Source organism: Saimiri boliviensis, chromosome 5 (assembly GCF_048565385.1).
Source record: "Saimiri boliviensis isolate mSaiBol1 chromosome 5, mSaiBol1.pri, whole genome shotgun sequence".
NCBI classification, from domain to species: Eukaryota; Metazoa; Chordata; class Mammalia; order Primates; family Cebidae; genus Saimiri; species Saimiri boliviensis.
Genome location: NC_133453.1, coordinates 68642563 through 68655188, shown reverse-complemented (window position 1 = coordinate 68655188; position 12626 = coordinate 68642563). Strand labels below are relative to the sequence as shown.

The 12626-nt window shown below is 37.6% G+C and overlaps 1 protein-coding gene and 1 non-coding gene across 3 annotated transcripts in view; one reads left to right on the top strand and one right to left on the bottom strand.

Moving 5' to 3' along the window:
• TLK1 (tousled like kinase 1) overlaps positions 1–12626 on the bottom strand; it is a 304401-nt gene that overhangs the window by 142505 nt on the left and 149270 nt on the right. The gene's annotated exons all lie outside the window — the stretch shown is intronic.
• LOC120364491 (small nucleolar RNA U13) lies at positions 10099–10197 on the top strand. Its single transcript, XR_005579742.1, has one exon. It is a non-coding gene; the product is annotated as a small nucleolar RNA U13 (small nucleolar RNA).

Sequence of the window (12626 nt, the reverse complement as noted above, 5' to 3'; positions counted from 1 at the left end):
ACCCCAAAATAAGGAATTAGATGCAGAGCAGAAATAAAATGAAGTAAATTCAAAAAAGAATCAATACTAACAAATTAAAATGTTGATTCAATGAAGTGATTTTTTAAAAAAAATAAAAAGCTATAGCCCTTTCTGTGGCTTTTTATTTCTACCACCAAGCCATCGACGAATACGGCCAGGCACATAGGTGCATGCACACATACCTTATGTTTAATACCTGCAGTATCTAGAGTAAGCCTCAGTTTTAAGCAAAACTTTTGGCCAGCCGCAGTGGCTCACACCTGTAATCCCAGTACTTTGGGAGGCCAAGGCGGGCGGATTACCTGAGCTCAAAAGTTCTCGATCAGCCTGGGCAACATGGTGAAACCCCATCTCTCCTAAAATACAGAAAATTAGCCAGGCGTGGCGGCGTGCACCTGTAGTCCCAGCTACTCAGGAGGCTGAGACAGGAGAATTGCCTGAACCCAGTAGGCGGAGGTTGCAGTGAGCCAAGAGCATGCCACTCCATTCCAGCCTGGGCGACAGAGCAAGACTCCATCTCAAAAAAAAAAAAAAGATAAACTTTCATTAGTTATTAAGCTTTTTGGGCACTCTTAATAAACATAGAAATTATACAACTAGTCAGTTATACAGCTTTGTCTTCTCAAATAACTGGACTAAAAGTTATTTTTACTTCATAAAAATTTAGAAAAGGCATCCTATAAACAAATAATACAATAAAATTGTTGAGAACTAATGATAATAAAACGTTTGCATTTATCATTTTCTTAAAAGCAAGCTCAAAGAGGTAGAGATAGGGGTTGTAATTTATCACGTGAGCTTTCAAAGATAACTAAAATGCTTGCTTGTATCAAGAAGTTTTAGACAGTGTTCTAACTGGCAATGTATCTTTGTTTCAGCTAGTTAAGTTATTAACATAGAATTTAAGGAAGAACAGAATTTGCTAAACATTAAGATACTTAAAATGACATATCTAATATATTTTGGCTTTATTAGCAAATACAGAATAAATAACCACTATAAATTGATCCTAGCAAAGAGGCTACCATACCAAGGTATACTCATCTAAAAAACACTTCAAATCTTCAAATTTCAGATGTCAGTATTTGGAGGACAATATGAAATAACGTAACCCCTCTTAAAAATCCCAATCATTTTTTCTCAAGCTAGAGGAGTTAGTAAATACTATAGTAAGTCTTGGCAGTATTGAGCAGGAGTAACAAGTCCAAGATGAGATTTAAGACTGCTTTAATTTTTAAAACAAATCACAAATAGAAAGAATAAACATATGGAAAACTTAATTTCTTGGTAATGAAATACATATAGTAAATAAATAACATGTTATATCATCCCTACTTAACAAGCCAAACACTTTCTAAAAATATTATGAAAGCAGTAACATTTCCATTAAACCCATTCATACGTGTGTTGCTAGTGGCACTCTAAAGTTACAACTGTTACGATACAGTAACGTCCATAAAGGCATCCATATTTTTGACTAACTTAATCACCAAATTGAAACAGTAACTACAATACGTAAGATGACATTTTCCAAAGGTATTAAGAGTGTTACCCTGTATGAGCAACTCTAAAAGTCTGGTTTGAAAGCAAAAACACTTTTTATATTAAACTACTGCTCAAAAGGTAATAATTTAAAAGAAGCAAAGTAACAAAATAAAGACGTGTATCATATTTTTACTCATAGGACAAAGAATTGAGTACAGAGCTGAGAAAATATTCGGCACTAAAGGAAGTGTGTGTGTGTGTGTGTGTGTGTGTGTGTGCGCGCATGCGCATGCAAGTGTACACGTATTTTTAAAAAACAGCTCCTGAAATAACATATATACACGCATATACACACGTGTGTATATGTTATTCATGAAGAGCTGTTCAAGTAACATACGTTATTTCATATGTGTGTATGTGTGTGTGTGTGTGTGTGTGTGTGTATTTCATGAAGAGTTGTTTTTTAAAAATATACTGCCATGCTCTAAAGATTTTATTTAAACCCAAATGGAACTTACATTGGTACTAGCCAGTTCCAAAAAAGGCTTTTAAAATAACAGTAATCGCCTGGACATGATGGCTCACACCTGTAATTCCAGCACTTTGGGAAGCCAAGGCAGATGGATCACCTGAGGTCAAGGGTTTGAGACCAGCTTGGCCAACAAGGTGAAACCCTGCCTTTACTAAAAATTCAAAATTAGCTGGGCATGGTGACACATGCCTGTAGTCCCATATACTCAGGAGACTAAGGCAGGAGAATGGCTTGAATCTGGAAGGTGGAGGTTGCAGCAAACCGAGATACCGCCACTGCACTCCAGCCTGGGCAACAGAGCAAGACTCTGTCTCAAAAACAAAAACAAACAAACAAACAACAACAACAAAAACAACAACAACAAATGTTTATCTTCAAGGTATCAAAGGCAGAGATAGTTCTACTTCCAATTAAACCTACAACTCCAGATGGCTAACTGCTCCACAAGTTGGTCCTATTCAAACTCTGCATATAATCCAGTGGCCCCCAACCTTTTTGGCACCAGTGACCAGTTTCATGGAAGATAATTTTTCCATGGACCAGCAGGTGGGGGTGGGGGATGGAGTGGAGATGGTTCCAGGATGAAACTGTTCCACCTTAAATCATCAGGCATTAGTTGTTAGATTCTCATAAGGAGCGAGAGACCTAGATCCCCCGCATGTGCAGTTCACAATAGGGTCCACACTCCTCTGAGAATCTAACGCCACGATGATCTGACTGGAGGTGGGACTCAGGCGGGAATGCTCACTGGCCTGCTCCTCTGTGGCTTGTTCCTCAGAGGCCAGGGACCAGTACCGGTCTACAGCCTGGTGTTGGAAACTCCTGATATAACCAATTGACAATTTAAACAAAAGGAAGAAAAAGAGAGTGAGAGGACAAAGGAGTGCTTAAGAGGAGAAAAAGATTCAAATTTACCCAAAATGTCAAAACCAATTAAAGTATTAAAAATAAAAGCAAACAAGAACTTTCTACTTCCAGTAATAGTGATCAGGTCATCAAACCAATCTTCTGGCTGAAGACACTTGAAAAGTTGAACTAAGTTTAAAAAAAGAAAAGTGTCTGCTTCTAGAGATCAGGCAGTAAAGAAATGGGGCCAGAATTCACTACGTTCCCAGAGGTGAGTCTGGTATATGAGGTTTCTTCTCCCCTAGAGACATCTGCTGATTTAAGCAGTGACTGTGACACTGCGAAGCTAAGCAATATCTGACAGCCTTACTCTGCTAGCCAGACAAAAATGAGACCCCCAGCCTCCCCTAAACTCTGGGTTGGGATCTCAACCTCAGAGCAAGACGGAATACAACTAAAGCCCAGCTTCAAATTATCTCAATTCTTAAAAGTGAATTAAGAAAATCTGAAATTTATAGCGTCCCTATATTTCTGTCAAGATTAAATGTAAATCTTCTGTCATGAAAGACTGCCATATTCTAGGCCTCAAATCATTTCTATAGTTTTTCACATCAAATATCTCATACACAATAAAAAATAACCAGAAATCCAAGTAAATAACATAAATGAATGCAAATGAAACATGGAACAAGACCTAAAGGGATCTAGATAACGAAGTTATCAGATACAGATTTTCATATTAAGTATGCTGAGTAGTAAGACTGAGAAATTTAGCAGAAAACATGAAAATAAAGAGAATAAAATTGAAATTCTAGAACTAAAAAGTAAAAGAACTTAATGAAGAACTCAATTTATGGGTCTCATGGCATACTGGACATAGCCTAAGAGAATTAATAAACTGGAAGACTGGTCAGGAAAATACATCTTTAAAAATGTACAAAGGAATAAAAAAGATAAAACACACAAAAAAAAGGATGTAAAAAACATAGGGCAAATGTAAGAATGTCTAATACATGTATAACCAGAGTACCAGGAGGAAAAAAGATGACAAGACAGGAGCACTATTCAAAGTAATACGGTCTGAGAATTTGCCAAAACTGATGAAAGCGCTCACCAGCCCTATGCAACAGAATTATGCAAAGGTTCTCCATCTGCCAATATAGAAACTAATAGAAATATTTGGCTACTGAGAACTTAAAATATGAGAAAATGAATTTTTAATTTTTTAAAAGTTAATTGGTATCAATAGTTACATGCAGCTAGTGGTGGGCATTGGACAGAGCAGTCCTAAGTCACACATGTAAGAAGTCCTGCAAACATAAAGCTGAACAAAGAAAAGATCACACCCAGACACATCACAGCAAAACTGCTGAAAACCAAAAACAGCTCTCCTCCGACAAAAACAAAAAGTGACCAGGAATCTACAAGCTAGATTATAGTCAAAGGAGCAACAATAAGACTGATAGTTGACTTCCCAACAGAAACTTAGAAAAACAGGTCTCAAGGGCACTGTGCATAGCTGCAACATACCAAATGAAAATAATTGCCAACCAACATTTCTATAACCAGCTCCCCCCACCAAAAAAAAAAAGTTCAAAAATAAAAATGAAAAAAAGTCATTATCAGATAAGCAAAAACAGAATTCCTCATCAGATAGGCCCAAATAGAGAGGAAAATAAAAGAGTAGTTTCAGACAGAGAGTAAATCAACCCAGCTAGAAGCCTGAAAATGCACTAAAGATTGAAGGGAAAAAAATAAATATATAAATAAAATTAAATGTATCATTACTGAATAAAACACTAATGATAATATCTCGTGAGTAGTTAAAATATAAAGAGAACTAATCTGGCAAAAGTATATCATTCTGGAGAGGGAAATGTAAAATTAATGTTTTCTAATGTTGCTGCACCGACAAGAAAGAGAAAAAAGTGCTGACTTACATTACACTTAACATAGCAAGGAGGCACACTATAATCTCTAGGATAAATAAAAACAAATTGAAAAAAAGATGGTCTAACTATTAAGCCAAGTTGAGGGGTGGGGGGCATTTGGAACAAAAAACAATAATCCCAAAAGCAGCAAAAAAGGAGAATATGAGAAAGTTCCAACAGAATAAACAGAAATCATTTATTAGGAATATCATTTTAAACCTAAATATATCAGTAAGTATACTAAATGTAAATGTACTAAATGTTTGAGTTATAGGACAAACATGGTCAAACTAGTTTTTTAAAACCTTATATATGCAACTTACAAGATACAGCTAAAACTCAAAAGCTGAAAGAATGGAAAAAACTGTATCATGCAAACACCAAATGAAAGTTAGTGTATCTGTCTTAACACTAGATTAAGAACACCATAAGGTAAAATGCAATCCTGAGATAAAGAGGGACATGTCACAGTAATAAAAAGTTTGATTTACTAGGTAGATTTAAAAAATCCTTGACTTCTCAGCACTTGTACCATAATCAAAATATATAAAACAAAAACTGATGGAAATTAAACAGAGAAACAGACAAATTTTATAATCATTTGGGGATATTTTAACAAACCTTTGTCTGAGTAGCAGCAAACAAATGCAAAAGCAGTAACAATTTGAAAAAGAAACAAACTTGATAGAACATATTACACCACATCTAAAAACTGTAGCCTACAAATATTTTATTGTTGTTGTAGACAAGAAATATTTATCCAAAAAGACCATATGTTGAACCATAAAGCAAGTCTCAAATTTGCAAGAACTAGAGTCTTACGAATTTAAATCTTACTATCATGGAGTCAAATTAGACATCAGGGTCAAGCATGGTGGCTCACACCTATAATTCCAGCTACTAGGGAGGCTGAGGCACGAGAAATTGCTTTAACTCGGGAGGCAGAGTTGCAGAGAGCCAAGATGGTGACACTGCACTCCAGCCTGGGCGACATAGCAAGAGGGAAAGGGAAGGGAAAAGGGGAAGGGCAAGGGGAGGGAGAAGGGGAAAAGGGAGGGAAGGGGAGGGAAGGGGAGAGGAGGGGAGAGGAAGGGAGGGGAGAGGAGGGGAGGGGAGGGACAAAGCACGCACACAAAGAAACAAAGGGGTCAGTAGTGACAAACTTTACTGAAGTAAGGAAATTGTATCAAATGGTAAATAAAATGAAGAGAAAAGTAAGGTCAGTACAACAAACTATAAAATGTATGTATTTTCCTTATCTCAGTTTCATCAAAAAATATAAAATTGTATTTTAAAAATTGCAACAATGTATTTTGAGGTCTGTCATATATAGCAATAAGCATAATAAAAAAGAGAGGATGGGCTGGGCACAGCAGCTTATACCTGTAATCCCAGTACTTTGGGAGGCTAAGGCGGAAGGATCACTTGAGGTAAGGTCAGGAGTTCAACACCAGCCCAGTCAACATGGTGAAACCCCATATCTACTAAAATACAAAAAATTAGTTAGGTGTGGTGGCACATGTCTCTAGTCTCAGTTACTCAGGAGGCTGAGGCTTGGTTGAACCCAGGACGTAGGGGTTGCAGTGAGGTGAGATCACACCACTGCACTCCAGACTGGGTGACAGTGAGAGACTCTGTCTCAAAAAATAAATAAATAAATAAGGAGGATGAAATAGAGCTACGCAGGACTAATGTTTCTACATATCGCTGGAATTAAAGTTAACTATGAAGTAGACTCTAATAAGCTAAGATATAAACCGTACAGTAATCACTAATAATTCAAATACAGTTTTAAAGTGATTAAAGAAATTAAAATGCTATACTGGGAAATATTCATGTAATGCAAAAGTAGTAGAGGAGGGAAAGAGGCCAAAAGAGAAAACAAAAAAGAAAAATGGCAGACAAATCCAACCCTATCAATAACACTAAATGTAAATGGATTAAATAATACACTCAAGAGGCAGAGATTACCAGATTGGATTTTAAAAGAATCAGATCCAGTTAAATACTGTCTACTCAAGACATACTTTAGGCCGGGCGCGGTGGCTCAAGCCTGTAATCCCAGCACTTTGGGAGGCCGAGGCGGGTGGATCACGAGGTCAAGAGATCGAGACCGTCCTGGTCAATATGGTGAAACCCCGTCTCTACTAAAAATACAAAAAAAAAAGTAGCTGGGCATGGTGGCACATGCCTGTAATCCGAGCTACTCAGGAGGCTTAGGCAGGAGAATTACCTGAACCCAGGAGGCAGAGGTTGCGGTGAGCCGAGATCGCGCCATTGCACTCCAGCCTGGGTAACAAGAGCGAAACTCCGTCTCAAAAAAAAAAAAAAAAAAAAAGACATACTTTAGATTCAAAAATACAAACAGGACAGGATAAGAGTAAATGGATGGAAAAAAACATACCATGCAAAAGAGCTGGAATGAATATACTTATATCAGAAAAACTTTTAAAAACTGTTTTATGTCTTGAGAGGTAAAGAGAAACATTTTAAAACAATTAAGGGTCAACTATTAGGAAGATATAACGATTATAATCACATGTATTTTATGACAGAGTCCCAAATTACATGAAGCAAAACTGACAGAATTAAAGGAAGAAATAGACAAGCCAACAACAATAGTTGGGAGAATTAAATATCCCACTTTGAATAATGAATAGAACAACTAGGAAGAAGATCAGTAAGGAAATAGAATCAATCAATCAACTAGATGGAACAAACATCTAGAGAATATTCTGCCCAATAACACAATACACATTTTTCTAAAAAAGCATACATGGAACATTCTCCAGGACAGACTATCTACGCTAAACCATAAAACAAACATCGACAAATTAATAAGGACTGAAAGGATACAAAGTATGTTCTCTGACCACAATAGAATTAAATTAGAACTCAATAACAGAAAAAAAAAATTGTAAAATTCCCAAATATGTAGAAATTAACATATTCCTAAATGACTGAGTCAAAAGAAATAAAAAGAAAAATTAGAATATACTTGAGATGAATAAAAACAAAACACAACATATCAAACTTTATGGAATGAACTAAATCAGTGCTTAGAGGAAAATTTACAGCTATAATGTCTTTTTAATAAGAAGAGAAAACATAGGAAAACATTTTTATGAACTTGAGATAAAAAAAGATTTCTTATATACCATAAAGAGAAGACAAAAGCAGACCACAGAATAGGGGGAAATGTTTTAATAAAAAATAAGACTTCTCATCCAAAATACAAAAAGAATGCCTTCAAACGGTTTTTTTTTTTTTTTTTTTTTTTTTTTGAGACGGAGTTTCGCTCTTGTTACCCAGGCTGGAGTGCAATGGCGCGATCTCGGCTCACCGCAACCTCCGCCTCCTGGGTTCAGGCAATTCCCCTGCCTCAGCCTCCTGAGTAGCTGGGATTACAGGCACGTGCCACCATGCCCAGCTAATTTTTTGTATTTTTAGTAGAGACGGGGTTTCACCATGTTGACCAGGATGGTCTCGATCTCTCGACCTCGTGATCCACCCGCCTCAGCCTCCCAAAGTGCTGGGATTACAGGCTTGAGCCACCGCGCCCGGCCTCAAACGGTTTTTAAAAGACAAATACAAAAGACAAATCAGCAAAAGATTTGAACAAGCACTTCACAAAGGATAACCAAAAGGCCAATAAAACTTTATTTAAACAGTGTTAAACATCCTTAGTCAACAGGTAAATGAAAAGTAAAACCACAAAGAGATTCCATCTCACAGCCAGGCACGGTGGCTCACACCCAATAATCCCAGCACTCTGGGAGGCCAAGGTGGACAGATCACTTGAGACCAGAAATTCAAGACTAGCCTGGCCAGCATGGTGAAGTCGCATCGCTACCAAAAATACAAAAATTAGCCAGGCATGATGATGCAAGCCTGTAGTCCCACCTAATGGGGAGGGTGATGCAGGAGAATCTTTTGAATCCAGAAGGCGGAGGTTGCAGTGAGCTGAGATCAAGCCACTGAGACAGAGACATCATCTCAAAGACAGAGGTTGGGGGGGGATAATCTCACATCAATCAAAGTAGCTAAAATGAATACTGACAATTCGAATTACAGGGATGTTAAACAATGGAAAATGTCATACACTATGAGAATGTAAACTTGTAGAACCGCTTTGAAAAATTAGCAACATCCACTGAAGGCAGACACACATAACCTATTACCCAGTAAATTTACTGTTAGGTATATACTCAACAAATATAACGTATGAAGAGACAGGTATAAACATGTTCTTAATAGCATCATCAATATTTTGTCAAGTGTAAACAATCCAAATGTCAATCAACAAAGTATAAAATGTAGTAAATTCACACAAAGTAATATCATAGTGCAATGAAAATTAAATTCGTTTCAGGAAATATGTGGATGAATCTTACAAACATGCGGGACAAAAGCAGCTAGACACAAATATACACTGTGTGGATCCATTTATATAATACACACTGTGTAGATCCATTTATATAAAACTCAAAAACAGGCATAACTAAGTCAAAATAATGGTTACTCTGGGGACCATGGAGAAGGTAGTGACTGATGGGGAAGGAGAGTTTTTGAAGTGCTGGCAATATTCTATTTCTTGTCTCAATGGTAGTTACACAGGTCAGAGTTTATAGTAACTTACTGAGCACGACTTTGTGCGCCTTTTCTGTATGTTATGCTTCCATATGAAAGATAAAACACCATAAAAAATTTGAAATAAAATCAGTAGAATCACACTAAAATTGGAGTACTTGAACTTCAGAGGGCAGTAACCTTTAAAGACTTATACACATTAAAGTATCATAAAGAGCCAGGCATGGTGAAGTGTGCCTGTAGTCCTAGCTTTTCAGGAGGCAGAGGTGGGAGGATTGCTTGAGCCCAGGAGTTCAAGGCTACAGTGAGCTATGATTGCACCACTCTACTTCAGCCAGGACAACAGAGTGAAACTCCAACAACATAAGAATGTGATCCAGGCGGGGTGCAGTGGCACACACCTGTAATCCCAGCACTTTGAGAGGCCGAGGCAGAAGGATCACAAAGTCAGGAGTTCAAGACCAGCCTGGCCAACACAGTGAAACCCCATCTCTACTAAAAGTACAAAACTTAGCTGAGCATGGTCACAGGCGCCTGTATTCCCAGCTACTTGGGAGGCTGAGGCAGGAGAATCACTTGAACCCGGGAGGCAGAGGTTGCAATGAGACGAGACCATGCTAGTACACTCCAGCCTGGGCTACAAAGCGAGACTATGTCCCCAAAAAAAAAAAAAAAAAAAAAAAAAAGAATGTGATCCTTTTGTAGTTCCTAAGTCTGATGACTGGTGCTCATACATGTGAGATGTGCCTCTCTCACACCTCGTTATGTCATTGGCATATTACCTGTCTGACAAGAAAACAGATAAATAAAATAGAAAGAAAAAGTGGTACTGGATTCAATAAAAGCATCAAACTTTATACAATGGAAAATATTCAAATATATAAAAGAAAAAACATGATGAAATAGTTCATCATATGTAACAAGAATTAACATCAGTATCATATTTCCTTAAGATACAGATGTCAAGAAAAATTGGCTTTGGGCTTTTGATACAAATATTAAGTTCAATCTCACTACCAATCAAGACATACCAACTGGCTGGGCGTAATGGCTCACGCCTGTAATCCCAACACTTTGGGAGGCTGAGATGGGTGGATCACCTGAGGAGTTCGAGACCAGCCTGGCCAACATGGTGACACCCCATCTCTATTAAAAAAATAATAGTAAATTAAAAAAAAAAAAAAAAAAACTGGCGTGGTGGCTCACGCCTATAATCCCAGCACTTTGGGAGGCCGAGGCGGGTGGATCACCAGGTCAAGAGATCAAGACCATCCTGGTCAACATGGCAAAACCCTGTCTCTACAAAAAAAAAAAAAAGACATACCAACTGAAACAAGATACCATTTAAGAGCAGTTAAACTGGAAGAAAACTGTATAACTCCCTTATCTAGGGAGTACTTTGCTCATAACCTCTGTGACAGAAATACAATTTCCTTGCTTCCCACTTCTCCTTTTTAGAAAACTTTATTTTGCAGCTCTAGAAACAATTGCTCAATGATCCACAAGAGAACAATGCTACTGTGGTTCCTGAATTTCCAGTTTCTACTTCAGTCGCCTTAAGGCCTTACTGGATTCTAAGGGATACCCAGCTCTATAAGCTTCTACTACTAAATAAATCTGTTTTGCTTAAGTTAATTTCTAGCAACCAAATGGCCAATGAACATAACACCTTGATATAGCTTTTCTCGGACGTTGAAAGCTGGCAACTTGGGTTGTTTTATCTAGCCCACAAGGTGTTCTTCAAAAGTATAAATTAAATGTTAGAAATTATCCTTCCTCACTAGACTGTGACCAAGCTCCTAGAAGGCAAGAACTAACTTCATCTTATGTATCCTTGTTTCCTCATTATGAGGCTCCAGGTCCACAAATACTTGCCGAATGAACAAACTATGCCAATAAGGTTTCTATAAGACACTACAGCTCTGACAATTGATTCATCTGCGTACAATAATACACTAAAATCCTACTTACCCCACTGAGAAAACAATAGTGACAATATAGACTGAATGACATAAAAATACTCACCTCCTTTGCCCAGTAAGCCAAATCTTAGAAATTTTTTTTTTTTTTTTTTTTTTTAAAAAGCAATTCATGCTGTGATCATAGCACAGTACAGCCTTGAATCTCTGGGCTCAAATGATCCTCCTGCCTCAGCCTCCCAAGTAGCTGGGACTACAGGCATGCACCACCGTACCTCGCTTATGTTTTAACTATTACTATTATGTGTGGATACTTTAGAATTTAAATGTTTACTGGTCTAGGAAGAAAATTCTTGAATGAAAAAAAAAGAATTTAAATGTTTTCCTCTCTGTTTATGTGGCAAAGAATAGGAAACAAGCTATAAAGAACTATAAATGTTCTTTATAGCCATAGCATGCTTGACTTAGATAATTTGTTTCTCTGGCCTGTTAAAGAATTGTATCTCACAAATGTGGATTTCAAATGATGTCCTAAATTGCTGCTTTCATCGTTTTAGTTCCTGTAATTTTCTGTGGCATGAGAACTGATCACATGTATGAGACATGGTTGTACCATTTAAGCCGGCAAGCAATAGATTTGGATTAGCTAGTGTTTGCACTTTAACTTGATATGCAGTCATGTACTTTTAAAGCACTATATTGCAAATTTTAAAAGGGGTCTATATTGTGTTTTTTGTGTTATTAGTACCAAGGAGAGAGAGCTGTTTATGTGCACTAGGTGCCTAATAACGTATTTACTAGTGGGAATACAGGCAGTGTGGTATAGGGATTAGGAATGTGGACTTGGGTTGGCATCCTTTTTTTAAATCACTTATCTGTGTGACTTTAGGCATATTATTTGCCACTGTTGCTCTTGGTGGCGAATTTTTTCTTTTGAGAGAAAGGCCAAACAAAAAACAAGCTAATATTATGGAGTCAATCAAAAGTTAACTTTCAGGCGATGTTCCATCATTTGTACATGTTCCCATACTGCAGAGTTTTCCTAATTATTTTTTAAGTGAATGTATACACAAGTCTGGGAGAGGTGGCTCACGCGTAGAATCCCAGCACTTCGGTAGGCCAAGGCAGGCAGATCACCTGAAGTCAGGAGTTCAAGACCAGCCTGGCCAACATGGTGAAACTCCTCCCTACCAAAAACACAAAAATTAGCTAGGCGTGATGGTGTACACCTGTAGTCCCAGCTACTCAGGAGGCTGAGGTGTAAGAATTGCTTGAACCCTGGAGGCGGAGGTTGCAGTGAGC